The following is a 27442-nucleotide window of genomic DNA, read 5'->3' as shown; positions in this document are numbered from 1 at the left end:
AGAGCCCGGCCTTTTCTCTGGAGCGGAGAAGGAGACGAGGGGCAAACGGACAGTTTCATGGATGTTACATTCTAAATGTAGTATTACGTGGCCGTGGTGGCGAGGTTCAAGAGCCTCAAATTCCTGGGGGGGTCAACATCTCTGAGGGTCCACGTGGCTGCGTCGCAAACAGGGCTCGTTGCGCGGGAGCCCTTCTTGGCGTCATGTTACAATATAAAGTAGGCCATCGGGCCCACCAGGCCCAACGTCAATGAGCTCACCTCTAACCCCCCCAGTAGCTCCTCTACATGTGACCAGTGGACAACTCAGCAAGGCCCTTCATATCGTCTGTCCTGGTGCTGTCACTATCGAAAGGAGGTATTGACCACACTGTCTTTAATCCTTGATATAAATCTCTCCCCAAGCCCTTTTATTGCTATTGTTGGAGCGAGGGGACCAATGGACTTGATTTTGACTCCATCTCCATCCCATGTGGTTGCTTTTGCTTTCCTGATTGTGAGAAGGTGGAAAGGTGTTGTCCCTCCCACGCAGACACAAGGGTTACTGGCGTCCTCTCTATACTGGTACTTAGGCCAGTATTAAATTTTCTCTTTGGAGTTCTTTTTTTTAAATTATTTTTAAAATCAATTATTTTTGCTCCTTAGTAAAAGTATTATTGTTTCATTTTCTTCATTTTTTGAACTAGTGTTGAAATTAGTAGTTGACGGCTGGCTTCGATTGTAATCGCTCAGGTAATAGGTTGGGGTTATAAATTACATTAGTTATAGATTTTCTTTTCCTTTTTTTTATTGACAACACGAATCATACACATCTTGTTTACCATTGATTGCTATCTGTCATTTTAATTTACTTTTACCTGGACTTCATATCATGTATCTGATTATTTTTTTCAAAAACAATTAAAAAGATTGAAAAAGCAAGAACAAAAAAGGCATGCCATCAGCTGTTTGAGGAGTCACTGAAGACTAGGGTTACCAGATTTGCCAAAATTTGAACCCTGTTCAAATTTAAATTCAAATTATTTCTAATTTGCATATCCATACATACATTCAGATAAACTAATATTACCACAGGGTAAAAACGTATTTACTTAAAATATTGATAAGTCATATTGATTAAAAATTTAATCACATTAACTTTGCACAGATGAAACCCTGTTACCAAAATATCATTTCTTATCCAATTAAAATATAAGTTACAGACCTTAAGCAAACATCCGCCAACAATAGTATTTGTGTTATCTCTGTTGGGATGAGGCTTGTTGCACTGCAGTGGCTTGCTATACATACACTGTAATGAGGTGCAGCATATTAGTGTTAACCTCAGGGGGGAGGGTCATGGTTACACCACACGAAACATGACAACAGAAATGAAAGCGGAGGAAAAAATAGATTGTTTCTGTGGCACCCCGCAATTGCGGAGATTGGGCCGGCACATCGCGCGGCGGCAGTCATGGACAGAGATTGCAAAAGCGACTCCCAGAACAACGAACTGGCGGGGGTAAAAGCTGGAGCAGCTTCAGACCAACGGCCCTAAAATGGTGTTGGTTAAGCTGCCCAGCTAACTCAGCAGAGGCAGGCTGGGGAAGAAGGGCATTCATATGCATGGATGTTCCCGCCCGCTATTATTCATATGGCCGACTCAGTCAATCTGCAAAAATGGCGGGAACTTGAACAGTATAAAAGCAGCCTTTCCAGCCCTAATAAAAGAGTAAGCTTAACCTGCGACACTTCATGTGTGTGTGTTTCTTTGTAGCGGTTGGCTACATTTTCATGTTTTGGAAGTGTTATCAAGTCTGTAAGACGGCCAGTGCTTGAACTGAGCACATGAGGAACAATTGCTCAGTGGAAGGACAGAGTTTTGTAAGTTTGAAATTGTGTATTTTGATGACAAAAGTGACCTGCTAAGCAGACAAATGGGGGTTAGCATAATATGTAAGTAGTCACTGAAGCCCTTTTTACCCATGTGTGTTCGCACTTGCAAGCACGGGAGCTGGGTCAATTTCTTTTGTCAGAAAAGTACACACGTTCTTCATAGATAGTTGCAGATTTCTTTAGAGAAAGGAGTACTGATTGATAAGCTTTGGGATCAGCACATTTTTCAATACCAACACTCATGGAAATGAAATGGGATTTGAGAGGAAATTGGAAATTTTTCCAGGCCCAGAATGAGAACTATGAAATAGCTTCACAGCTAGAAAAGAAGCCAGATAACATTAGAGTAGCTACTTTGTTATCTCTCATGAGGAAAGAGTGCTACAGAGTTTACACTGTGCTAGACATGACAAGTGAAAGGAAAAATACATAAATACTCAAGAAATCAAAGGAACTTTTTGAACCTGCTACTAATGTCATATATGAGCAGAATGCATTCAACACTTTTGATCAGCAAGAAAATGAAACCATAGATCAATATGTGACAGGGCTGAGAAAACTGGCTAATCTAGCTGGGAGAGCCCACTTGTTAAGGGAGGAAAACCTTATACTGCAGAAATCAATCAACGTGCAGGAGTGCAGAAGTCACAAAAGAGCATAAGAGGGCTCAGTGAACCAGACAGATAGTTCATGCAGTGAATAATTATGGAAAAGGGAAGACCACAGAGTGGGAGACAGCAGAGCAAAGCCAGCTTGTCACAGAAAGGAGATAAAAGACAGGTCAGAATGTAAATGCTGTGGTGGACATCATCAGGAAGAGAGAGAAGCCTGCCCAGCATGGGGTAAACTGTGCAAAATTAGAACAATAATTTTGCCAGAAACTATCCTTCTAAGAAGTCACAAATGGTAATTTTGTGGTGCCTGAAGTGTAAACCAACAATGACATTGATGAATCGTTGCACAGCGTGGAGCTTGTGAGCACTGTAAACACACAAGGCCAGAAGTGGATTTCCAAGCAGATATGACAGCAGACAAATCTCACTGTTGACCAGATAGACACTGGAGACATTTTTAGTGTCATGAATTTTGCAGACATGTGTGAGGTGATGCAAAATGGACATCCAGACTTGCAAACATCCAAGGTCAAATTGAGGCCATTGGGTGGAGAGCTGATACAACTAAGAGGGCAACAGGATTTGTACGTTGCAATGGCACACAACGCAAGGTGAGATTCCAGGTGGTGGATTCCATTCACCCTACTCTGTTGTCTGCACCAGCAAGTGAGCGTCTTTGACTAGTCACATACAATGTACCATAACAGGTCAATGTAACAGAGGTGCAGAAAAGTCCGCTGACTAGAGATAAAATCCTATGAGGTTACAAGGATATATGCACCAGACTTGGGCGTCTCCCTGGCAAAAAAAACATTTGGAAGTTGACGAGAGTGTCAAGCCTGTTCAGCACCTACCAGCAGCTCTCAAGACCAGCTTGAAAGAGAAAATCAAAGAGCTAGAGGACAAGGGAGTGATACAGATGGTGACTACTCCTACTGAATGGATCAGTAGTATGGTTGCTGTGAGGAAATTTGGAAAACTTAGGGTATGCCTAGACCCTAAAGACCTCAATTAGGCACTCAGAAGGTCTCACTACCCAATACAAACTATAGAAGAAATTCTACCCCAGCTCACCAAAGCGAAGGTGTTCATGATCCTTTATGCTGAGGACGGATACTGGCAGATAAAGTTGGATGAGAGCAGTAGCTACTTGATGATTTTTTTGGACACCATTTGGATGCTACAGATGTTTGCTCATGCCATTTGGCACCTCCAACGCTCCTGAGGAGTATCAGCAGAAACAGCATGAAGTAGTCCAGGACTTGCCTTGTGTTGAGGCTAGAGTTGATGATCTTTTAGCATATGGATGTGGAGATACGCTGGATGAAGCCATTGCTGATCATGACAAGAACCTCATTGGACTGCTAGAGAGAGCACATCAGGTGAATCTGAAGCTGAACAAGAATAGGAAGACTGAAGTACATAGGCCACATAGTTACTGCTGAAGGACTTTGTCCAGATCCTGAGAAGGTCCGAGCTGGACTCGAGATGGAATGACCCTCAGATGTCAAGGCCAGTCACCACTTCGTAGGCTTTATGAACTATCTTGTGAAGTTCTTGCCCAACGCGTCATTGGAGTGTGAACCACTGAGAAAGCAGATGGAGAAGGATGTGAAATGGTTTTGGGGACAAAACAAGAGTCCGCATCAAGCACCTGGTCACCAGTGCTGAAGTACTATGGTATACATGATGAAGTGACATTTTAAGGTGATGCCAGTGAAACCGGCCTTATACCATGCTCTCAACCAGTTGCATTTGCATTAAGGGGATTAACAGACATAGAGAGAAACTATGCCCAGATAGAAAAGGAATGTCTGGCAATCGTTTTTGCGCGTGAACACTTCCACAAGTACTTGTTGGGCAAAGAGAAGATCACTGTGAAAACAGACCACAAACCACTGCAAACCATCTTCATGAAACCTCTACTAGCAGCACCCAAACTAGCAGCATAAAGGATGTTGCTGAAATTGCAGAAGTACAACATGGATGTGAAGTACAAACAAAGAAAGCTCATAGCAGGCATGTTATCAAGGTCAGCTCTACCACTGAAGAAAGCAGAAAATGGCACAGATTATGAGATCTTCATCATGAGTCAGCACAGCAAAACAATGAGAGAAATCGAGGAAATGAACCCAGTGTCGATGCTCAAACTGACTGACAAGAGACTTCAGCAAATGAAAGAAATGATTAAAAGATGAAACACGACAAGTACTCAAAGATGTGGTGAGGAGAGGTGGGCCAGATATAGTCAACAACACACCAGTTGCCATACGCGAGTATTGGGCTACAGGGATGAAATTGCAACCCCTAATGGCATACTCTACAAGGGTATGAGGGTCATAGTCCCTCAGCAGATGAGAAGAGAGATGGTGCAACATGTCCATGCAAGCCACCAAGGAATCGAGTCAATTTTGAGGAAGGCTAGAGATATCATATTCTGGCCCAACATGAGATAAGAGATAATATCAGGCAGTGCAGTGCTTGTAACGAGTTTCAAGCCCAGCAAGCAAAGGAACCCCAGAGAGACCATAGATGAAAGTAGGAATGGAATTAATTACAACTCAGTCATGATTGTGTCTCAAATCACATTTCAACCGCCATGGTATCCCAGATGAATTAGTGAATGGTAACGGATCATGATTCACGAGTGATGAGTTTCAGTCTTCATAGACGAGTGGGAAATACAACACACACAACATCCCCTTGTCATCCACAACCCAACGGCAAGGCAGAGTCAGCTGTGAAGATTGCCAAAATAATCATGAAGAAATATGCTCAGTCAGGAACAGTTGTGCACAAGGCAATCCTTGAATGGAGAAATTCTCCTACAGAAGGAATGCACAGCATTCCAGTGCAGAGATTAATGTCACGCTGAACATGGGCAACATTACCAACTGCAAAATAACTCCTGAAACCAAAAATTAGAGAGGGAGTGCAGAGGAAGAGGGAGAGAAAAATAGAAAGATAAAATCACAGTATGACAGGTCAACATGTACGAGAACTGAAAGTGGGAGAAGCTCTACAGGTCTGTACCATGGTAAAGAACATTCTACGTGGCAGCTTGGGTAGTATATGATGTATATTAAGTTGGCGGCATGTTCACATCGCGAGGCTTAGTGTCCGACAGGAAATTACAAATTAATGTTGAAGTACTTGCTTGTTTTCTGTGTGTATGTCAGATTGAACAGAGTGTATTACAGCTACAGTAGACGGACGCATTTGGAAGTCTACCAGTGCTACAGTGATATAGGTCTGGTTTATTCATGGAGTGAAACCGACTGCTACAAAGAAATACACATACTCGCTGTGTGGGAGGTTAAGCCTTTTTTAAAATTGCCTCAATTTTTCTGTGCTCTGTGCATGCATGGCTATTGTCATGGGAGACCTTGTACAGTATCCCCAGTGGCACGCCCTTTGGAGAGCTCCAGGATCCTTCTTCAAGATCAGCCTTCTTTATCAGCTTCTTTTTCTTGTTCAGTTTCTTGAAAAGTAACAGTCATTTTATTTTTCTTAGGCGGCATTGTATATTGTTCTGTAGGCCTTCCAGTTGCTTCCTCTTCTATTTTCTTTCAATCAGTTCAGGCTTTTTGACTCTTTTTAAAAACTTTTTTGGAGGGAGTAGAGAATTCAAGTCTAGCCCCATGACATCATGGGGCATGCCCCCAAGATGACTATTTATTGATTATAGTTCAGCTTTCAATATTGTTGTACCATCAAAGCTGATAACCAAACTTTGTTCATATGCTATTGTTACAGGATAAGTTAATGAAATAAATGTTTAAAAGGGGGAATAAGATTAGATAGTTAAGGCCACTTTTCACAAGCAAACATCACATTTCAAAAACAGAAGCAGAAACTGAAATGGAGAGAGAGAGAGAGAGAGAGAGAGGAAGATAAAAGCTCCAACAATCAATGCAAGACTCCAAAGTGTAAGACTTCAGATAGAGAGCCAGCAGTCAGTGGAAGTCTGTCAGCGTGAAAAGCCTGCTAAAGACTCAATTTCAAGGTGGGTTTTGAGTTCCGAGTTCAGCCTATTCGAAGTCTCTGTAGAGGCTGGTTGTTGAGTTTCTCCTGAAATAGGGGAAAAGAAGAGCTCTTTGCGGTAACCTGGAAGAAGCCACATTTCTTCAGAAAGACACTTCAGTTGCTGATTGAAGGAAATCAGTTTGAGTGTCCAATGAATTTCTCTCTGCACCGACCAAAGACCTACATGTCTGGTAACAACTTAAGGCACCAGAGCCTGTTGAATGTAATGACTGATTTTGTGCACAGTCTACACACGCACGCACACGCGCACACACACACCCACAGAATTAGGAAGGCGTTAAGTAACTTTATAGTAATAAAATATTAATCTTATTATTCTGTGTTAAGAAAATAAAACCAGTTTTGTTTAAGTAGCCATTACATTGGTGAATTTCTTTTGCTGCTGGTTTTGGAGACCTTAGGGCTTTAACAAGTGGGGGATTGTCCATTGCGATTTGAAATGTTTGGAGTTTTGAGATCTGAAACCTTTGAAATTCTTGTCATTTATTAGTAAATTGTTTTTCCAAGCTAATGTAATGCTTGTGTGGGGGAAAACAGCAGCAATGAATACTAGTGAATTCTTGGAAGATCCATCACTTGCAGAGTGAAAGAAACCAGGAACTGATGGTCATTTGCTAGATAATTAAAGCTTTCTGAAATCAAGAGTTTTATGAGGAAAATAGAAATTCGGAGAATTATAGTAAAATATAAGAGGGGAAATTTGAAGAGAAGATTTAGACAGTTTTTCTGAGGATAAATCTGTTGAATTGCAATTGAAAAAGAAATTGGAGTTGGATGAAGAAAGAGAGACTGGAGTTTGAATTGCAGAAACACAACATGAAGCTGAAAAACAGAGGAAATACGAGTTGGAGGAAGCTGAAAGAACAGAGACTTTATGAATTAGAGAAGTTAAGACTTGAGATGGAGAGAGAGAGGACAGGAGAATTGAAGCTCGAACTTCTGGAGAGAGGTTATAGCTAGTCGAGAGGTTAATCTAGTTTCTCCTTTCAACGAGAGAGATATAGATACATATTTTCAGCTTTTTTAAAAGGCTGCTCAGAGCTCAAGCTGGCCAAAAGAAAAATGGCCTCTGCTGCTCCAAAGTGTGATAAAGGGAAAAGCAGGCATACTCCAGTTTGACTGCAAAGCACATTGCAAATTATGAGACTGCTTGTTGAAAGCAGTGTTAAGAGCATATGAATTGGTTCCAGAAGTATATAGACGAAAATTTAGGAATTTGGGGAAAGCATGGGACCAATCTTATACGGATTTTACACTTGTAAAATCTATATGTTTTGACTGTTTGTGTGCCTCAAAAGGAATAAATATGATTTCAATAGAGTAAGAGAATTTAAATTAATTGACAAAATTAAAAGGTGTGTTCCTAATGACATCAAATTATACCTGGGTGAAAAAGGCAACAAGCGGCTAGATTAGTGGATGAATATCCCTTAACTCACAAAAACAAATTTCAGCATACTCAGGCTCTTGAAATGATTAATGTGGAACAGACCAGTAAGTCTGGTGAGAATATTCAGGGAAAAGATATGGGTGAAGTAGGAAAGGACAGAATTTCGGGATTTGTCTGTTATTACTGTAAGAAACCTGGACATGTTCTTGCAAATCGTTTAGTGCTGGAAAAAAAAGAAAGAAAAGGAGATATTACCAGAAGCTTGTATTCAGACAGTTGAACTTAATGAGAACAGAGGTTTTATATCTAGTAAGGATGTTTTGGAAGTATTCAAACCTTTTGTGTCAGAGGGCTTGATTTCAGTAAAGGAAGGTACTTCCCAAGTGCCAGTTAAAATTCTCAGAGACACTGGGGCTGCTGTTAGAGAATATCTTGACCCTTGACACAGGAGAGACGATTTTGATTTGAGGTGTTGGTGGAGATGTAAAATCTACAGCTCTGCACAAAGTAGTGTTGAATTCAGAATTAGTTAAAGCACTAGTTGAGTGGGAGTTAATTTCAAAGTTGCCTATGTGAGGAGTCTCATTCTTATTAGGGAATGACCTGGCAGAGATAAAGTTGGGTCAAGGTTGAGGTTAACAAATAAGCCAAGTAAGGATGAGGTTCATGAAGATTGTGAGATATATCCTACATGTGCTGTAACAAGGTGTTTGTCTAAAAAAATGATGAGATCAAAGGAAAGTCTAGTTGTTAGAGACTTGCCCGGTACTTCTGAAATAGTCCAGAAAGAGCAGGTTAAATTTGAGAGTCGGGATTGTGTTTGTCAAGAAAAGAGTTAATTGAGCAGCTAAAGACAGATTCTGATCTTGCCAAGGAGGGAGAAAGCTGTGAATGAGGAGGAGATTAAGGAAATGCCCTGTGGATATTACTGGAAGGGTGAATTGTTAATGAGGAAATGGAGACCTTGCGATGACCCTGCAAATGAAGAGTGGGCGATGATTCATCATGTGGTCATTGCCAAACCCTACTGGAATGAAATTTTAAATTTGGCCCATGGTACACCTTTGCGTGGTCATCTAGGTGTAAAGAAGACCATGAATAAAATTTTGAAACAATTTTACTGGCCTGGTTTGAGGAAGGATGTTGTCACCTTTGTCGATTTGTGGGGAAACCTAACCAGGGTCCTGTGGTAGCTCTCTTGTAACCTATTCCTTTTGTTGGGGAACCTTTCACTAGGGTTATTGTGGGTTGTGTGGGCCCCCTGCCTAAACCAGCTGGAAATCAGTACTCGTTAACAATTATGTGTATGACGTCCAGATATCTAGAAGCTATACCATGAGGAATATCAAATCAAAAAATTTTCACAGTTTTTGGATTACCTAAAGAGATCCAGAGTGATCAAGGCAGTAATTTCATGTCAGGACTATTCCAGCAGTTGATTTATGAGCTGGGAATTAAACAGATCACTTCATCTGCATGCTATCCAAAAACTCAGGGAGCTTCCTTCTACTCTTAAAAATATGATGAGAATTTACTGTCCAGAGAATGGAAAGGATTGGGGTGAAGGGATTCATTTACTGTTATGAGAGTCTGTGCAGGATTCATTAGGTTTCAGCCCTTTTGAAATTATGTTTAGACATCAGGTTAGTAAAAGAACAGAGGGTTAATGAGGATGTTCAGTTGGATTTGCTGGATTATGTTTCTAAGTTTAAAGATCAGTTACAAAAAGCTTGGACTTTGGCTCAAGAGAATTTAAAAATGGCTCAGGGTAAAATGAAATGCTTATTTGACAGGAAGACTCGGTGAGGAATTTTAAGACAGGAAATAAAGTGTTAATTTTGTTCCCAACACGCGATAATCCTCTAAGAGCAAAACTTTCTGGACCATACGAAGTAAAATCAAAACTGAATGATGCTAACTATGTGATAAGTACCCCAGATGGTTGGAATAAAGCTCAGGTTTTTCATATCAACTTGTTGAAGCCTTACTATGAGAAAAATAGTAGTGGAGAACAGTTTGAATCAGAGGTATTAGTTGTTGACAGGGTGGAGGAAGTTATGGCTCATAAGATCATGGAAACAGAATCTTGTGAGGGTAACTTTAAAGAAACCTTAGTTCCCGTGCGATTGTCTAACTCAACAATTTTGGAGAACCTGGAGGAAATGTTAGGCCATCTTAAATCACAACACATGCAGTTGAAGCAGTTGCTTTTGAAATATAAAAATTTCTTTCCTGATTTGCCATGAAGGACATAAGTGATTTGTCATGTGGATGTGGGAGAAGCAAGTTCCATAAAACAACACCCCTACCGAATAAACATTGAAAAAAGTAAAATCATAGCTCAGGAGGTGGATAGATGTTGGAAAATGATGAAATTTAATGTTCATCAAAGGAACTATTCCACTATTATTAATTGTTATCTCTAAAACGCAATATGCAGAATTTTTATGTGTATCTGGGTAGAACCCTTGAACCAGTAATGTTATTGGGAAGTCACGTGATGGAGTAGTGGCCGGACGGTGAACTCCAGCCCTCTCCAGAAAAGTTGAAAAAAATAAAGGAAAGCACAAAGGCACAAAAATAAAAATTAAAGTAAAGTAAATATAAAGGTGGAAAGAAGATGGCAACGAAAAAAGAAAAGTCGAAACCAACGGTAAGAAGAGAGGAAGAGAAGACAACGGAAGAAGAAGGAGAAGGCCTTACCTGTTCGAAGAGGCCCGCGGTGGAGAGAGAAGCCCACTCCCTCAGGTCGGTAGAAAATGGACTACAAAAATGGCTCGCTGAGCCGAGTAAAAGTGCGCAACCGCGCATGCAAAAAAACACACTGACGGGAGGGGCGACCAGCTGGGGAGTCGATCTCCACAGCTGGCAATGACAGCTACAGAACAGCAGCAGCAAGAGGAGAACATCGAAGACAATGAAAACAAGAAAGAAGAGAAGAAAAAGAAAACAAAGAAACAACAGATGGCCAACCCAGAGGAAGAAGAAGAGGAAGAGGACAGTGAAATAGAAGAAGAAGGTAAAGGCAAGACAAAGGATATACTTTCTCTTATTAAAGAATACATGGAGTCATTTAAAGAATGGCAAGCACAAGAATTTAGTGATTTAAGAAGAAGAATAAACAGTACAGAAGAGAAAGTGAATAAAATCGATATGACCATATCAGAAATAGGAAAAAGAATGGACAAGGTGGAAGAACGAGAAGCAGCAGTAGAAATGGAGGTAGAGGACTTAAAAAAGAAATTAGAGGAATCTAATAAAAAAGTTAAAGAGACACAAGAGCTGTTAGCTCAGAAAATAGATATAATGGAAAATTATAACAGAAGAAATAATATAAAGATAGTGGGCCTTAAGGAAGATGAAGAAGGCAAGAATATGAGAGAGTTTATAAAAGATTGGATCCCCAGGATCTTAGGATGTCCAGAACTACAGCAAGAAATGGAAATAGAAAGGGCACATAGAGCATTAGCCTTTAAACCACAACCACAACAAAAGCCAAGATCCATTTTAGTAAAATTCCTAAGATATACTACAAGAGAAAAGGTACTGGAGAAAACAATGGAGAAAGTAAGAGAGGACAACAAGCCACTGGAGTACAAAGGGCAAAAAATTTTTATTTATCCAGATATAAGTTTTGAACTCCTGAAGAAGAGAATGGAGTTCAATACAGCAAAAGCGATTTTATGGAAGAAAGGGTATAAATTTATACTAAAGTATCCAGCGGTATTGAAAATATTTATTCCAGGACAGCAAAACAGACTATTCTCGGATCCAGAGGAAGCACGAAAATTTGCAGAACAATTACAAAATAGACTGAGAGATGAAGACGTGTAACGAGAGTACAAAAGACTGCGAACTAAAAAGACGTGTGTATAGGACTATATACATATATAATACATATATTACACAAGTGTATGTGCATTTAAAAGAAAATATATAGTGTATAGAGAAGAATTAATGAGGGAAAAAAAGGGGAAGAGAGGAGTAAAGAGGGAATTTAGAGAGTGACCTTTGTTGTATATAAAAATTGAAATCTTTTCTGGGGGGGCTGGGTAGGGAGAAATTACGGTCACTGCAAAATCAGTTGACGCTTGCGAGTGAATTCGCAAATCCAAATGGAGAGGGGAGATGTGGTTGCCCGACAAGGGATAATGGGCAACTCAGGAAGGGGAGGGGACAATGGGGTTAAAGAAATATTAGGTAGGAGAATAAAGGGAATGTTTGATGTGTTAAAAATGTTGTCTTATAAACTGTTCAAAGAAAGAAAGCAGAAATGGATGAGAAGGAAAGGTGATGATGATGAAACGGAAGGGAAAGATAAACAAAGTATAAAATGGCTACATTAAACTATATGACTTTAAATATTAATGGAATACATAAGCAAATCAAAAGGAAGAAACTGCTAAATTTACTGAAAAAAAATGATATTGCATTTGTGCAAGAAACACACTTAACTGAAGTGGAGCACAAGAAATTAAAGAGAGATTGGATAGGACATATAACGGCAGCGTCATATAACTCAAAAGCTAGAGGAGTGGCTATATTAATCAGTAAAAATATACCAATTAAAATAGAAGAGGAAATAATAGATCCAGCAAGAAGATATGTAATGATAAAATGTCAGATATATTCGGAGTTTTGGAATTTACTTAATATATATTCGCCTAATGAAGAAGATCAAAAATTCATGCAGGATATTTTTCTGAAGATAGCAGATACGCAAGGGAATATGTTAATAGGAGGGGATTTCAATCTCAATTTGGAATCAAACATAGATAAAACCGGGGAAAAAATTAACAGAAAGAATAAAGTAACCAAATTTATAATTAAATCGATGCAAGAAATGCAACTTTTGAATATATGGAGGAAACAACACCCAAAGGAAAAGGAATATTCATATTATTCGGATAGACATAAAACATATTCAAGAATAGATTTATTCCTGTTATCAGCTTGTATACAAGATAGAGTTAGGAAAACAGAATATAAAGCTAGAATATTATCGGACCATTCACCCTTGATATTGACAATAGAGTTAGAGGATATCCCTCCAAAAATGTATAGATGGAGATTAAACCCCATGCTACTTAAAAGACAGGATTTTAGAGAATTCATAGAAAGACAAATTAAAATGTATTTTGAAATAAATACGGAATCAGTGAAGGATAAGTTTATATTATGGGACGCAATGAAAGCGTTCATCAGAGGGCAAATAATAAGTTACGTAACTAAGATGAAGAAGGATTACAATCAGGAAACAGAACAGTTGGAAAAGGAAATAGCAGATATAGAGAAAGAATTAGCAAGGAAGGAAGACACTACTAAAAGAAGGGAATGGGTAGATAAAAAAATAAAATATGAAACATTTCAAACATATAAGGTGGAGAAAAATATAATGAAGACAAAGCAGAAATATTACGAACTAGGAGAAAAAAAGCACAAAATTCTAGCGTGGCAGCTTAAGACAGAACAAACTAAAAGAATGGTATTGGCATCAAGGAAAAAAGACAAACAGATCACATATAATCCAACGGAAATTAATGAAAATTTCAGAGAATTCTACGAACAATTATACCAAACTGAAAACGAAGGGAAAGAAGGCAAAATAGATGAATTCTTAACTAAAATTGAACTACCGAAATTACAAACAGAGGAACAAAATAAATTAATAGAACCATTTGAAATAGTAGAAATACAAGAGACAATAAAAAATCTGCCGAATAATAAAACACCAGGAGAGGATGGCCTCCCAATAGAATTCTATAAAACATTTAAAGATTTATTAATTCCTCCCCTCCTGGAAGTAATCAACCAGATTGATAAAACACAAAGCTTACCAGATTCGTGCAAAACAGCAATAATTGCAGTAATACCAAAGGCAGGGAAAGATCCACTTGCACCAGCATCATATCGACCAATATCTCTACTTAACACAGATTACAAGATAATAGCTAAATTATTAGCAAACAGATTAGCTGATTATGTACCAAAAATAGTAAGTCTAGACCAAACTGGATTCATAAAAAAAAAGAACAACAGATAATATTTGTAAGTTTATTAACTTAATCCATGCAGTAGAAGGAAATAAAACTCCAACAGTAGCGGTTGCTTTAGATACAGAGAAGGCCTTCGACAGAGTAGAATGGAATTATTTATTCAAGGTACTACAAAAATTTAGTTTACCAGAGAAATATATTAATTGGATTAAAGCATTATATAAGGGGCCATTGGCAAGAGTGACAGTAAATGGATATGTATCAAAACATTTTAACTTAAGCAGATCAACAAGACAGGGATACCCACTATCACCCTTATTGTTCGCGTTAGCCATAGATCCACTTGCAGAACTGATAAGAACAGAAAATAAAATAAAAGGGATAAAAATAAAAGGCAAGGAATACAAAATCAGTTTATTTGCAGATGATGTTATAGTATACCTAACGGAACCAGAAACATCAATAAAAGAATTACAAGAAATTGAAGGAGTATGGAGAAGTAAAGTTGTAAAAAAGAAATAGGAACAACAATTCATGCAATCTGGACTTGTGAAAAGGTGAAAAAATTTTGGGAAGATCTAAACCAGATATTAAATAAAATTACAGAAAGCAATATACCAAAAAACCCAGAGATCTTCCTCCTAAGTAACATAAAAAATAAAGAATTTGGACTTGATTTGGAGGGTGTACAAAAAAGATTTGTTAAGATAGCCCTAGCTGTAGCAAAAAAATATATTATGTCAAACTGGAAATTAGAAGATAATTTGAAAATACAGCAATGGTATATAGAAATGAATAAATGTATTCCATTAGAAAAAATAACATATAGTTTAAGAAATAATATAACATTATTTGAACAAATATGGGAGCCGTACATGGAATATAATAGAGAAAACCTACCGAGATATCTATCACCTAAAATGACAAAAGGAAAAGAGAATGGAAAGAATTGACTCAGTGGAAGTTTTTGTTTGTTAATGTTGAGTGACAACATTGTTTGATGGGTTTGATGTATCTTGGACTCAGAGTTTTGAATGGATGGAGGGGGAGGTGGGGGGGGGAGGGGAGGAGGGAGGGGGGAGAAAGGAGAAATGTGTATATCTTGAATAATGTGATCTATAGTGTGAAAAATAAAAAATTAAAAAAAAACCAGTAATGTTATTTACTGACCACAATCCTCTGGTGTTTTTGAATAAGATGAAGAATAAAAATAGGATATTATTAAACTGGAATTTGATCTTGCAAGAATATAATCTGCAAATTAATCATATCAAAGGAACAAATGATGTGATTGCAGATTGCTTGCCTATATGTTGAAATGTTCTTGTAAAGGAAAAACTTTTCATTGGAATATTTTGCTGCAACATAATATATATTGTTATTGCTGTAGTATTGGTTAAGTGAGAAATCTGTGTAGGTTATAAAACAATTTTAGCTCGAGAGTGTAACGGGATAAGTTAATAAGATATATGCTTAAAAAGGGAATAAGATTACATAGTTTAAGTTACTTTTCACAAACAAACATCACATTTCAAAACAGAGGCAGAAGCAACTAGGAACTGAAACAGAGAGAGAGAGAGAGAGAGAGAGAGAGAGGAAGATAAAAGCTCCAACAGTCAGTGAAAGGCTGGCAGAATGAAAAGCCTGCTAAAGATCCCATTTCAGGTCAAGGCGGGTTTTGAGTTCCGAGTTCAGCCTATTCGAAGTCTCTGTAGGGGCTGGTTGTTGAGTTTCTCCTGGAATAGGAGAAAAGAAGAACTCTTTGCGGTAACCTGGAAGAAGCCACATTTCTTCGGAAAGACACTTCAGTTGCTGATTGAAGGAAATCAATTTGTGTATCCAATGAATTTCTCTCTGCACCGAACAAAGACCTACATGTCTGGTAACAACTTAAGTTAAGGCACCAGAGCCTGTTGAATGACTGAGTCTGTGCACAGTACTGAAAACTGTCTGATACCAGTAAATGTGGAGAAGTGAACAGTAAATAACTGGACAGTGAATAAGACCATCTTGAAGACAAACATATGGACACACACTTAGAATTTGGAGGGGATTAAGTTAATTAACAATAGTAATAAGTTAAATATTGATCTCATTATTCTGGATTAAGAAAATAAAACCAATGTTGTTTAAGTAGCCATTGTCTTGGTGAATTTCTTTTGCTGCTGGTTTTTGAGTCCTTTGGGCTAGTAACAGTATTAGCTCATCCCTTTATATCTGGATTCTGGATTCCCTAACTAACAGCATCTCTTTGTACACCAGAATGCCTCAAGGTGGCGTGCTGATCCCCATTTTGTATTCCATCTTTACCTCCAACTGTTCCTATGTACAACTCAAATTAATTATAAAATTTGCAGATTACACCTGACACAGGGGATGATGAAACAGCCTATAGGCGTGAGATTCAGCACCTAGCCTTGAGAACAATTGCTAAGAACAATACTGTAAAATACTGAGAAATGAGATTTTTCAATGGAAATTCACTGTAAGTTTTCTTTTCTTTGGCTTGGCTTCGCGGACGAAGATTTATGGAGGGGTATGTCCACGTCTGCTGCAGGCTCGTTGGTGACTGCAAGTCTGATGTGGGAAAGGCAGGCACAGTTGCAGCGGTTGCAAGGGAAAATTGGTTGGTTGGGGTTGGGTGTTGGGTTTTTCCTCCTTTGTCTTTTGTCAGTGAGGTGGGCTCTGCGGTCTTCTTCAAAGGAGGTTGCTGCCCGCCGAACTGTGAGGCGCCAAGATGCACGGTTGGAGGCGATATCAGCCCACTGGCGGTGGTCAATGTGGCAGGCACCAAGAGAATTCTTTAAGCAGTCCTTGTACCTCTTCTTTGGTGCACCTCTGTCTCAGTGGCCAGTGGAGAGCTCGCCATATAACACGATCTTGGGAAGGCGATGGTCCTCCATTCTGGAGACGTGACCCACCCAGCGCAGTTGGATCTTCAGCAGTGTGGATTCGATGCTTGCGGACTCTGCCAGCTCGAGTACTTCGATGTTGGTGATGAAGTCACTCCAATGAATGTTGAGGATGGAGCGGAGACAGCGCTGATAGAAGCGTTCTAGGAGCCGTATGTGATGCCGGTAGAGGACCCATGATTCAGAGCCAAACAAGAGCGTGGGTATGACAACAGCTCTGTACATGCTGATCTTTGTGTGTTTCTTCAGGTGGTTGTTTTTCCAGACTCTTTTGTGTAGTCTTCCAAAGGCGCTATTTGCCTTGGCGAGTCTGTTGTCTATCTCGTTGTCGATCCTTGCATCAGATGAAATGGTGCAGCCGAGGTTGGTAAATTGGTTGACCGTTTTGAGTTCTGTGTGCCTGATGGAGATGTGGGAGGGGCTGGTAGTCATGGTGGGGAGCTAGCTAATGGAGGACCTCAGTTTTCTTCAGGCTGACTTCCAGGCCAAACATTTTGGCAGTTTCCGCAAAACAGGACGTCATGCGCTGGAGAGCTGGCTCTGAATGGGCAACTAAAGCAGCATCGTCTGCAAAGCGTAGTTCACGGACAAGTTGCTCTTGTGTCTTGGTGTGAGCTTGGAGGCGCCTCAGACTGAAGAGACTGCCATTGGTGCAGTACCGGATGTAAACAGCATCTTTATTGTTGAGGTCTTTCATGGCTTGTTTTAGCATCATGCTGAAGAAGATAATAAAGAGGGTTGGTGCGAGGACGCAGCCTTGCTTCACGCCGTTGTCAATGGAGAAGGGTTCGGAGAGCTCATTGCTGTATCTGACCCGACCTTGTTGGTTTTCATGCAGTTGGATAACCATGTTGAGGAACTTGGGGGGGTCATCCGAGGCGCTCTAGTATTTGCCAAAGCCCTTTCCTGCTCACGGTGTTGAAGGCTTTGGTGAGGTCAACAAAGGTGATGTAGAGTCCTTTGTTTTGTTCTCTGCACTTTTCTTGGAGCTGTCTGAAGGCAAAGACCATGTCAGTAGTTCCTCTGTTTGCGCGAAAGCCACACTGTGATTCTGGGAGGACATATTCGGCGACACTAGGTATTAGTCTATTAAGGAGAATCCTAGCAAAGATTTTGCCTGCAATGGAGAGCAGCATGATTCCCCTGTAGTTTGAGCAGTCTGATTTCTTGCCTTTGTTTTTGTACAGGGTGATGATGATGGCATCACGAAGATCCTGAGGCAGCTTTCCTTGGTCCCAGCAGAGCATGAAAAACTCATGCAGTTTGGTATGCAGAGTTTTGCCGCCAGCCTTCCATCCATACCTGCTACTTTGCCACTTTTCAGTTGTTCAATTGCCTTATATGTCTCTTCCCAGGTAAGGACCTCATCCAGCTCTAGACTCGAGGGCTGTTGAGGGAGCTGGAGCAGGGTGGTTTCTTGGACTGAGCAGTTGGCACTGAGAAGAGATTGGAAGTGTTCTGACCATCGATTGAGGATGGAGATCTTGTTGCTGAGGAGGACTTCGCCGTCTGAGCTGCGCAGAGGGCTTTGGACGGGGTGAGGGGCCATACACAGCCTTTAGTGTCTCATAAAAACCCCCTGAAGTTGCCAATGTCGGCGCTAAGCTGGGTTCGTTTGGCAAGGCTAGTCCACCATTCATTTTGGATCTCCTGGAGTGTGCGCTGAAGATGGCTGCATGCGAGACGGAAGGATCGTTTTTTCTCTGGCCAGGAAGGCTTTGCAAGGTGAGCCTGGTGGGCAGATCGCTTCTTTGCCAGCAGCTCCTGGATTTCCTGGTTGTTTTCGTCAAACCAGTCCTTGTTTTTCCTGGAGGAGAAGTCCAGTACCTCTTCAGTGGATTGCATTATCAGCCGTTTTCAGCTGATCCCAGAGGGTTTCAGGAGACGTGTCCGTGAGCCAGTTTGCATCCTCGAGTTTTGCTTGGAGGTTTGCCTGGAAGTTTCCTCTCACTTCGTCTGACTGCAAGTTTCCAACATTGAACCTCTTTCTGGGGGCTCCACTGTTCTTGAACTTTGGCTTGAAGTGAAGGTTGAGCTTGCAGCGAACAAGCCGGTGGTCAGTGTGGCATTCCACGCTGGGCATGACCCTGGTGTGGAGCACATCTCGTTTGTCTCTTCCTCGCACCAGAATGTAGTCCAGGAGGGGCCGGTCTTTGGATCGGGTGATGCATCCAGGTAGTCTTCAGGCTGTATCTCTGCTGGAAAAGGGTGTTAGTAATGACAAGCCGCTGTTCTGCGCAGAGTTCCAACAGGAGGCGCCCGTTGTCATTGCAATGCAACACCATGCTTGCCCAGGATTCCTGGCCAGGTTTCTGAGTCTTTGCCGACGCGAGCTTTGAAATCACCAAGGATGACAACCTTGTCATCTGTAGGGGTGGTTTGGATGAGGTTGCGCAGATCAGTGTAGAACTTGTCCTTTTCTGCTGGTTCCGCCTGGAGGGTTGGAGCATAGACACTGATGAGGGTGATGCGTCGCTTGTTTTGAAAGGGGAGTCGCATGGACATGATCCGGTCTGAGTGGCCTGTCGGGAGGTTTTCGAGTTTGGAGGCAATGGAGTTCTTGACCATGAAGCCAACACCAGATAGGCGTCATTTAGCCTGAGGCTTGCCAGACCAGTAGAGTGTGTCTTGGAGGCTTCCGACATCTACAAGGTGGACTTCGCTGAGAGTGGCTATGTCAATGTCGAGTCCGAGGAGGTCATGTGCGATGAGGGCAGACCGACGTTCAGGTCGGTGGCTGTCAGCCTTGTCTAGCATGGTTCTGATGTTCCAGCATGCTAGCTTGAGTTTGTGTGCATCTTTTGAGGCGGAGGACGTGGACATGTCCTCGGACGTGGACATGTCCTCGGGCCTGCGCAAAGGAGCTTTTATGTGGAGTGCAGTGAGCGAGTACTGGCCCCACCTTTTACACCCATGGTTCGTGTGCCGTGGCCAAGCAAGCTGGACGTGGCAGCGAGGTCCTTGGGTCGTAGGTTTTATATCAAAGTGTCCTTCTCCTATGCAGGTTGCTTAACCGGGCTGAAGAGGCCTGCCTCCCCTTTTAGGTCGAACCATATCTGGAGATCTACGACCGTTGTTTACAGTTATGGAGTGGTGCGCCCTGGAATCGGCCTGCGTGCGTTTACTCCTGCCGCGGCCGAGTGTTGGCGGTGCGGGCGAGCTTTCTTCTGCCCCCCCTGCTGGGCCCTGGAGCCCCCGGACAGGCAGCTCGATTACTTCCACGCCTGGCTGTACCACGCAGGGTCGAGTGGGCAGGAACACACAGGACCACAACCTTTCCCAAGCCTTGCAAAACACCCCGGAGGTTCCCCAGGCAAGGCCGCTCTGGTGGGGCGCATGTGCAGTCGCTCGCTCGCTCACTTGGTGGCAGTTGGATTCGAACTTGCGCGCCTCGGGTCGATAGAATTTTCCACTGGTTGCGATAAGCTATTGAACTCATAAAAGAGCAATAATAACAACTCAACAGTGAAATTATTAGTTTTTTATGGACTCTGGAGATTTACATGTTGAAAAAATAATAATATATGTTTATGTTCATATCTTGATGTATAACTGAAAAAGGTGCAAGCCAATTAGCAAATTGCTTTTTTATTAAAATGAAGAGGGGGATGTTGGGATGAGGTTTTTTGGACCAGTGGCTTGCCAAACATACACTGTAATGAGACGCAGCATGCCAGTGTTGACCTCAAGGGTCACGATATGATACTCAAGGCATGTTATGGTTACACCACATGAAACAATCTTCACCAAAAGCTGTACAATTTTTCTCATTAACTCCTAACTCAATAAGAGTTTCTCCGCAGAAGCTTGCTAGTTTCTGAGATTTCATCTGGAAGGGATTTTACTCACAACAGCTTCATCAGCACTCCTTTTTCTTGGGGGAAAATTTCTACAGTGATTACTTCCATCCATGCTGTAAAAAGACAAGGCATTTATATCTTGGAGCTATTACAGTAGATTTTGCCCTGGCACAGAAAATACTTCCGCTAGAATTATGTTCATGCAGTCATTTGAGCTGAATGACTGAATGATGCTGAACGGCGTGGAAGGCCATTACAATGTCTCCAGCTATTATTTTTATCTTCTTCTGTATTTCTCTTAATCAAGACATTTGTTATTTCATCAGTTTCTTTTGTAGTTGAAGAAAGCATCCGTCTCTCGTGCTTCATTATTTGTAGATTCTGCTTTTTTTCTGACTTCCTGCCATTTTAATATTGAATGAACAATTGCATCCTTCACAAAGAGCTTCAAAATGTCCATCCTTCAGAGAATTCATCACAAAATTTGCACTTTCGTTTTGGCATGTTGGGTTAAATTACAAAACACAAATTAAAAATATTGTGCCAACTTACCAACGCAAAAATTGAAAAAATCCAGCCTGGTTATTTCACTGCTCTCTATCTAACAACTGCAAATGTATAACGAACAGGCTGACTGGTTGGTGGCGGCTAGTGTCTGAAGCCAATGAATGTACACGCGACTTGTTTCAATGAATGCGTCATGTGTACATTAGTTGGCTGAGGTTTCAAACAAGTTCAATACTTGTTACAAATACTTGCTGTCTTTGGGTGACTTCCTTCAAAGTAATAGTGATTTAAATTTTTTGTTGTAATGAAGTAAAATTCAATTCATACAAATAAAATTATTGAAAATTCCAAATCATGCAGCTGAATTTTGCAATTTATTTAAAAAATCTTAATACAGGACAGTTAAGGCATCCTAATAGAGTCAATGAAGGACACAGGACAAAATCATTAAATGCAGGACATGTCCTTTAACCTTCCTGGCAACCCTATTGAAGGCTCTCAAAAACTACAGGTGTACTGTGGAGAGCATTCTGGCTGGTTCCATCAATCACTGCCTGGTATGGAGGCACCAACTCTCAGGACAAGAATAAACTCCAGAGGGTTGTTAACTTGGCCTGCAACATCACAGGCAGCAGACCATTCCATTGAGGGCACTTACATGAGGTGGTGTCTTAAGAAAGCCACCTCGATCCTCAAAGACCCCCACCACCCAGGCCATGCCCTCTTCACTCTGCTGCCATCGGGGAAAAAGTTTAGGAGCCCAAAGACAAGCACTCAGTGGCACAAGGACAGCTTCTTCCCCGCTGCCATCAGGCTCCTGAATGATCCATGAACCAAAGACACTGCTTTACTTTGGCTTTTTGTGCACTATGTTTAAATTTTTTACAGTGGTTTATATAACTTTGCACTGTGACGCTGCTGTAAAATAACAAATTTTATGACTTGTTCATGACAATATATACTGATTCTGAGGGTAGCTGGTGTTTTTTCCTGGGGCAACAAATGCCAGTACCAGAGGACATTTCCACTTCTGTGTTGATAGGATTGATAGGATTGCTACATGATTTGCCCTAACATCATAAAGATTTGCAAGAAAGGTTAAGAATGGAATTTTTTATTGTCAAAAAATTCCCTTAAACATTTTTTTAACCTTGCAAAAACTTGTGTTTTGGCTCAGCAGCATTAATTTCAACCAGATTTCAGATTTTTATTGTCAGAGTACATACATGACATCACATACAACCGTGAGATTCTTTATCCTGTGGGCAAGGCAGAATTACCACTTATTGGAAGTGCATAAAAAAACTACACAATGTATGCATGTAAACAAATAAAGAACTGTAAACAGATAACAAATGTAAACAAACTGATTGTGCAATACAGAGAGAACAAAAAGGAAATCAATAAAGTGCATAAGTAAGAGCCCTTAAAAGAGTTCCTGATTGAGTTTGTTGTTGAGGAGTCTGATGGTGGAGGGGGACCAGTTGTTCCTGAACCTGGTGGGTGCTAGGCTTGTGGCACCTACACCTCTTTCCTGATGGTAGCAACGAGAACAGAGCATGTGCTGGGTGGTGTGGATCCTTGTTGATTGCTGCTGCTCTCCGACTGCATTGTTCCCTGTAGATGTTCTCGATGGTGGAGAGGATTTTGCCTGTGATGTCCTGGGCTTTGTCCACTATATTTTGCAGGGTTTTACTCTCAATGGTATTGGTGTCTCCATACCAGACCATAATGCAGCCGGTCAGCACACTTTCCTCTGTAGAAATTTGCCAGGGTTTCTGGTGTCATCCCAAACTTCCGCAAACTCCTGAGGAAGTAGAGGTGCTGATGTTCTTTCTTTGTGATGCCATTGGTGTGTTGAGCCCAGGAAAGATCCTCTGAGGAAGTGACACCCAAGAAAACTTAAATTTGCTCACCCTCTCCACTTCTGAATCCCCCGATAATCACTGGATTGTATACCTCTAGACTTCTCTTCCTAAAGTCAACAATCAGCTCCTTGGTTTTGCCTCAGCAGGAAATAGAAATCTTAACACGATGAGCAGGAGGCATGGTTAATGCTACCAGACACAATAACAATAGATTGTTTAAAGTTGACAGAGTTTGGGCTTTTCTCTGGAGTGCTGAAGGATTAGAGTTGACTTAATAGAGGTAAATAAAATTTTGAGGGGCATAGGTAGGGTAGGCAGCTGGTATCTTTTCCTGGGGCAACGATAGCAAATAGCAGAGGACATCTTTGTAAAGTTTACTTCTGTGTTGTGAGAGGACAAATCACGTAGAGATGCTAACATAGAAATTTGCGGGAAAGGTTAAGAATGGAACTTTCAATTGTGAAAAAATTCCCTCTCTTTAAACATTTTTATACCTTACAAAAACTTGTGCAGCATTAATTTCAATCATGAATTTTCATAGGAACTATCGCTCCCTCTGCTCTTTACCGCTGTCCACGAGGAAGGAGTTATCATTCCCTCTGCTTTTCACTGTTGACTACCAGGAGTGATCACCCCCTCTGCTCTTCACAGCTGGCAACCAGGAGTTATTGCGTCATCTTCTTTTGACTGCTGACCACCAGGAATTATTATTTCCTCTGCTCTTCACTGCTGCCCACCAGGAGTTATCGCCCCCTCTGCTCTTTACTAAGACCACCAGGAGTTATCGCTCCCTCTGCTCTTAACTACTGAATACCAGAAATGATCAGTCCCTGTGAGCGTCAGTGCTGACCACCAGGAGTGATCACCCCCTCTGCTCGTAACTGCCTACCACCAGGAGTTGTCAGGTCGGTGTGCGGGTGGGCGAGCATGGTAGCCTTCATGAGGGCGTCCTTGGTGGCCTCAAATGCACCGCAGGCCTCTGGGATCCAGGTGAGTGTTTTGTGCTTGGCTGCGACGAGGGCAAATAGCGCCTGCATGATGCGTGCAGCTCCCGGGATGAATCGGTTGTAGAAGTTGACCATACCTGCAAACTCCTGCACCCCCCTTGAGATTGTCCGGACGTGGGAACTCCTTGATAGCGATGACCTTCGTAGCAGCGGGCGTGGCTCCGCATGAACCGGTGGGTCCTGGGTGGGGATATGGTGGAACACCCAGTGGCGCAGCTAGGCAGCAGAGAACTGTGGCTTGAGGAGGGTCGGAATCTCATCCAGGATTCGCTGGAATTCATCTCAGGGCATGCTGATCATGGCCATCTGTGGCTGCTCTGTGCGGGAGGCGTTGAGGCGAACGGCCTGGAAAGTATGGGCATCCACCAGGCGCCTACCCCAAATATCCACCAGAAGTCCGTGGGCGAGGAGGAAGTCGGCACCCAGGATGGCGGTCGGAAGGGACAAGACGGTGAACCCCCATGAGAACTTTCGTCAGACGATTTGGAAGTGGACTGTCTTGTCTCCATACGTCCGGATCTCTGTTGCATTAGCCGCAAGGAGGGGAGGTCCTCGAGGTCGGTTCCTGGACTCGATGGCCATGGTCGGGATGATGCTGATCTGGGACCCAGTGTCAACGATGGCCATGGTCGGGATGATGCTGATCTGGGACCCAGTGTCAACGCCAGCCACTGAATGAGTCCCGCAGGTAGAGGAGGCTGTGACTTTGGCCAGTAACAGCGGCCGGCCTGCTTGTTTCCCTGGAACAAGCAGGGGTGACGACACTTCCGAGCCTTGGCTCCCCAGCGCTAGTGGTCGAAGCAGAGGCCTGGAGCGGATGCCGTGGCCCTGGTTAGGCTCTTAGTGGCTCCTGCAGTGACCGGATGCTCTACCGCAGAGCTAGGGGCGGGCTTGTCGTGGTCATGCATGTGCCTTGTGACCTGCTGGACCGCCGAGCCCTCCGGGAATTGCTCGAGCCATAGCTCTTAGGCCTTCTGAGCGACCTTCCTCGGGTCGGTAAAGCTCTCTTGGGCCAGTAACGGCCGGATGTCATCGGGCAGATGGTTGACGAAAATCCACTCAAAGAGTGGGCAGTTGGTGTGATCACCCATGAGCGTGAGCATCTCATCCATCAGCTCCATCGGGGACCTGTCGCCCAGGCCGCGAGGTGCAGCATCCGAGCGGCACGCTGGCACCTGGATAGTCTGAGGGATCGGTGAGCACTTGCTTGATGGTCTTGTATTTGTCTTCGGCGGGTGGGTGCTGAACGAGGTGCAGCACACGTTTGGCAGTGGCCTGGTTCAGGGCGGCGAGCACATGGTAGAATTTGATCATGTCGGATGAAATCTGGCGGTCAGTGTTCGTTATGTAGCAAAGATAAAGATACATATCCAATGTTTCAGGTATGAGCCCTTCATCAAAGTATGCCCAAAACATTGGTCATGTATCATTAGCTTTGCTATATGTAAAGACATTATACCCAGAATCTGCAGGCTTCCTTGTTTTAAGTAAAAGCACAACACTGGAGAAACTCAGCAGGTCAAACAGTGTACCTTATATAGCAAAGATAAAACTGAACATTGAGCCCTTCATCAAGGTATTTCCCCAAACGTTGGTTATGTATCATTAGCTTTGCTGTGTTTCTCCAGCTGCCGGTCTCAGTAAACACAAGTAAAAGAACTGGCAGAGGGTGAGAGAGAAAGATGGGGCGTGATTAAAAAGATCAGCTAAAGTTAAGTAGAAGTAAATAAGGAAAGGTTTCTGATGTGGAGTTAAACCCGGAGAGGAGCAACTCAAAAGGACATGACTAGCTCTTAGAAGGGCTGGAATGGAGAAGGCTGAGGAGGGGGCGAGTGACGGACAGGGAGATTGTCATGACTTGAAGCGCAATTATATGGCAGACACACGGGGAGAAAAGCAAAAGTGGGGAGGGGACCAGGGAGGGAGAAATGGAGGGCTGGGGGCGAAGGGACAGAGACAGAAAGACCAATTTGATGTCAGAACTGACATATTGCAGCTGAAATAGGGCATCACGAACCGCTCTCCGACACTTGCAGGTTGGTCTCATGTCTTCTCTTAAAACGGGTGACTATTTGGGAGTTGAAGGACATATTTTGTGTGCATCTTTAAGTGCTGTTTTATGGCATGTACAGAGATAATGTTAATAACGGTAATGGTGAACTCGTGCCTGTCCGTCACTGAGTAAGATCTAAGCTGAACTTTTATCCCAAATCTCCTGACTCACTTCACACACGTGAATATATGAACTGGTCTTTATGATTTAGAGTGGTGGTCAGTCCTAGTGCCACTGTTGGTCCCAGTGTCAGAACTAGTTCCAGTACCAATGCCAGTATTAGTGCCAGCATTAGGGCAAGGTTTAGTGCCCCATTGCTGAGTTCAGACCTAATCCAACATCCGTCCCAGTTTAGTGCTAGTGCCTGTGCCCAAACCTGTCCAGTTCTACTGTCTACTGTTCATACTCATCCGCCGGCCGCCCTAGCCCCATACTCACCTGCCGGCCGCCCCAACCCCATACTCACCCGCTGGCCGCTCCAGCCCCCTTCTCCCCTGCGCTGACAGTCCAGCCAGCTGCCCCTGCCCTGACGACCTGCGCTTTCAGGCGGCTGCATTCAGATGGCTGGGGAGGCCACTGTGTTGAGGCGATTATCCCTCTTGGAGGAGGGTTACAAAGTTCACCTCGCAGGCGCTTCCTGCGCATTCAGGTGGCCTCCCAACAGCCACATATTGCCAAAATATGCAGCTTTGCAAGCGGTGCAATTGGCCACCTGAAAGTGCCTAATGACAATTTTTCTCAAGCAAAATATTTCAGTTACAATTGGGTCTAGAGCAGTGATTCTCAACATTCCCTTCCCACTCACATCTCACCTTAAGCAATCCCTTACTGATCACAGAGCACCAATACATCAGGATTACTTCAAGTGTTATGTGAGTGGGAAAAAATGTTGAGAACCACTGGCTTAGTCCCACTGAGCTGCACTAATTTCATAACTCTCCCATTCATGTACCTTTCCAAATTTTTCTTCTGTGTTAAAGTGGACCCCACATTCACTTCTGAAGACAGCTTGCTCCACACTCCCACCATTCTATGAAGCAATTCCCCCTCCCCCATTTGTTCCCTTAAATTTTTTCCCTTTCATGATTAACCCAGTTTTTCTGATTTGTATTTCACCCGCCCTCAGTGGAAATAGCCTAGTCGCATTTACTCGATTTATCCCCCTCCTAATTTTGTATACCTGTATCAAATCTCCCCTCATTCTTCTATGCACCAAGGAATAAAGTCCCAGTACATCTTCTCAGCAGTCTTTCAATCTTGTACCTTTCTTTTGAACTTTATCAGAGCATCCCATCTCCTATATGGAATACTTAGATTTATGAAAGCCAATGTGGCCAAACTCTCTTTAGTTTTACAATTTTTATTTAAAGAAAA

Source organism: Narcine bancroftii, chromosome 2 (genome assembly GCF_036971445.1).
Source record: "Narcine bancroftii isolate sNarBan1 chromosome 2, sNarBan1.hap1, whole genome shotgun sequence".
NCBI classification, from domain to species: Eukaryota; Metazoa; Chordata; class Chondrichthyes; order Torpediniformes; family Narcinidae; genus Narcine; species Narcine bancroftii.
This window is presented reverse-complemented; position numbering follows the sequence as displayed.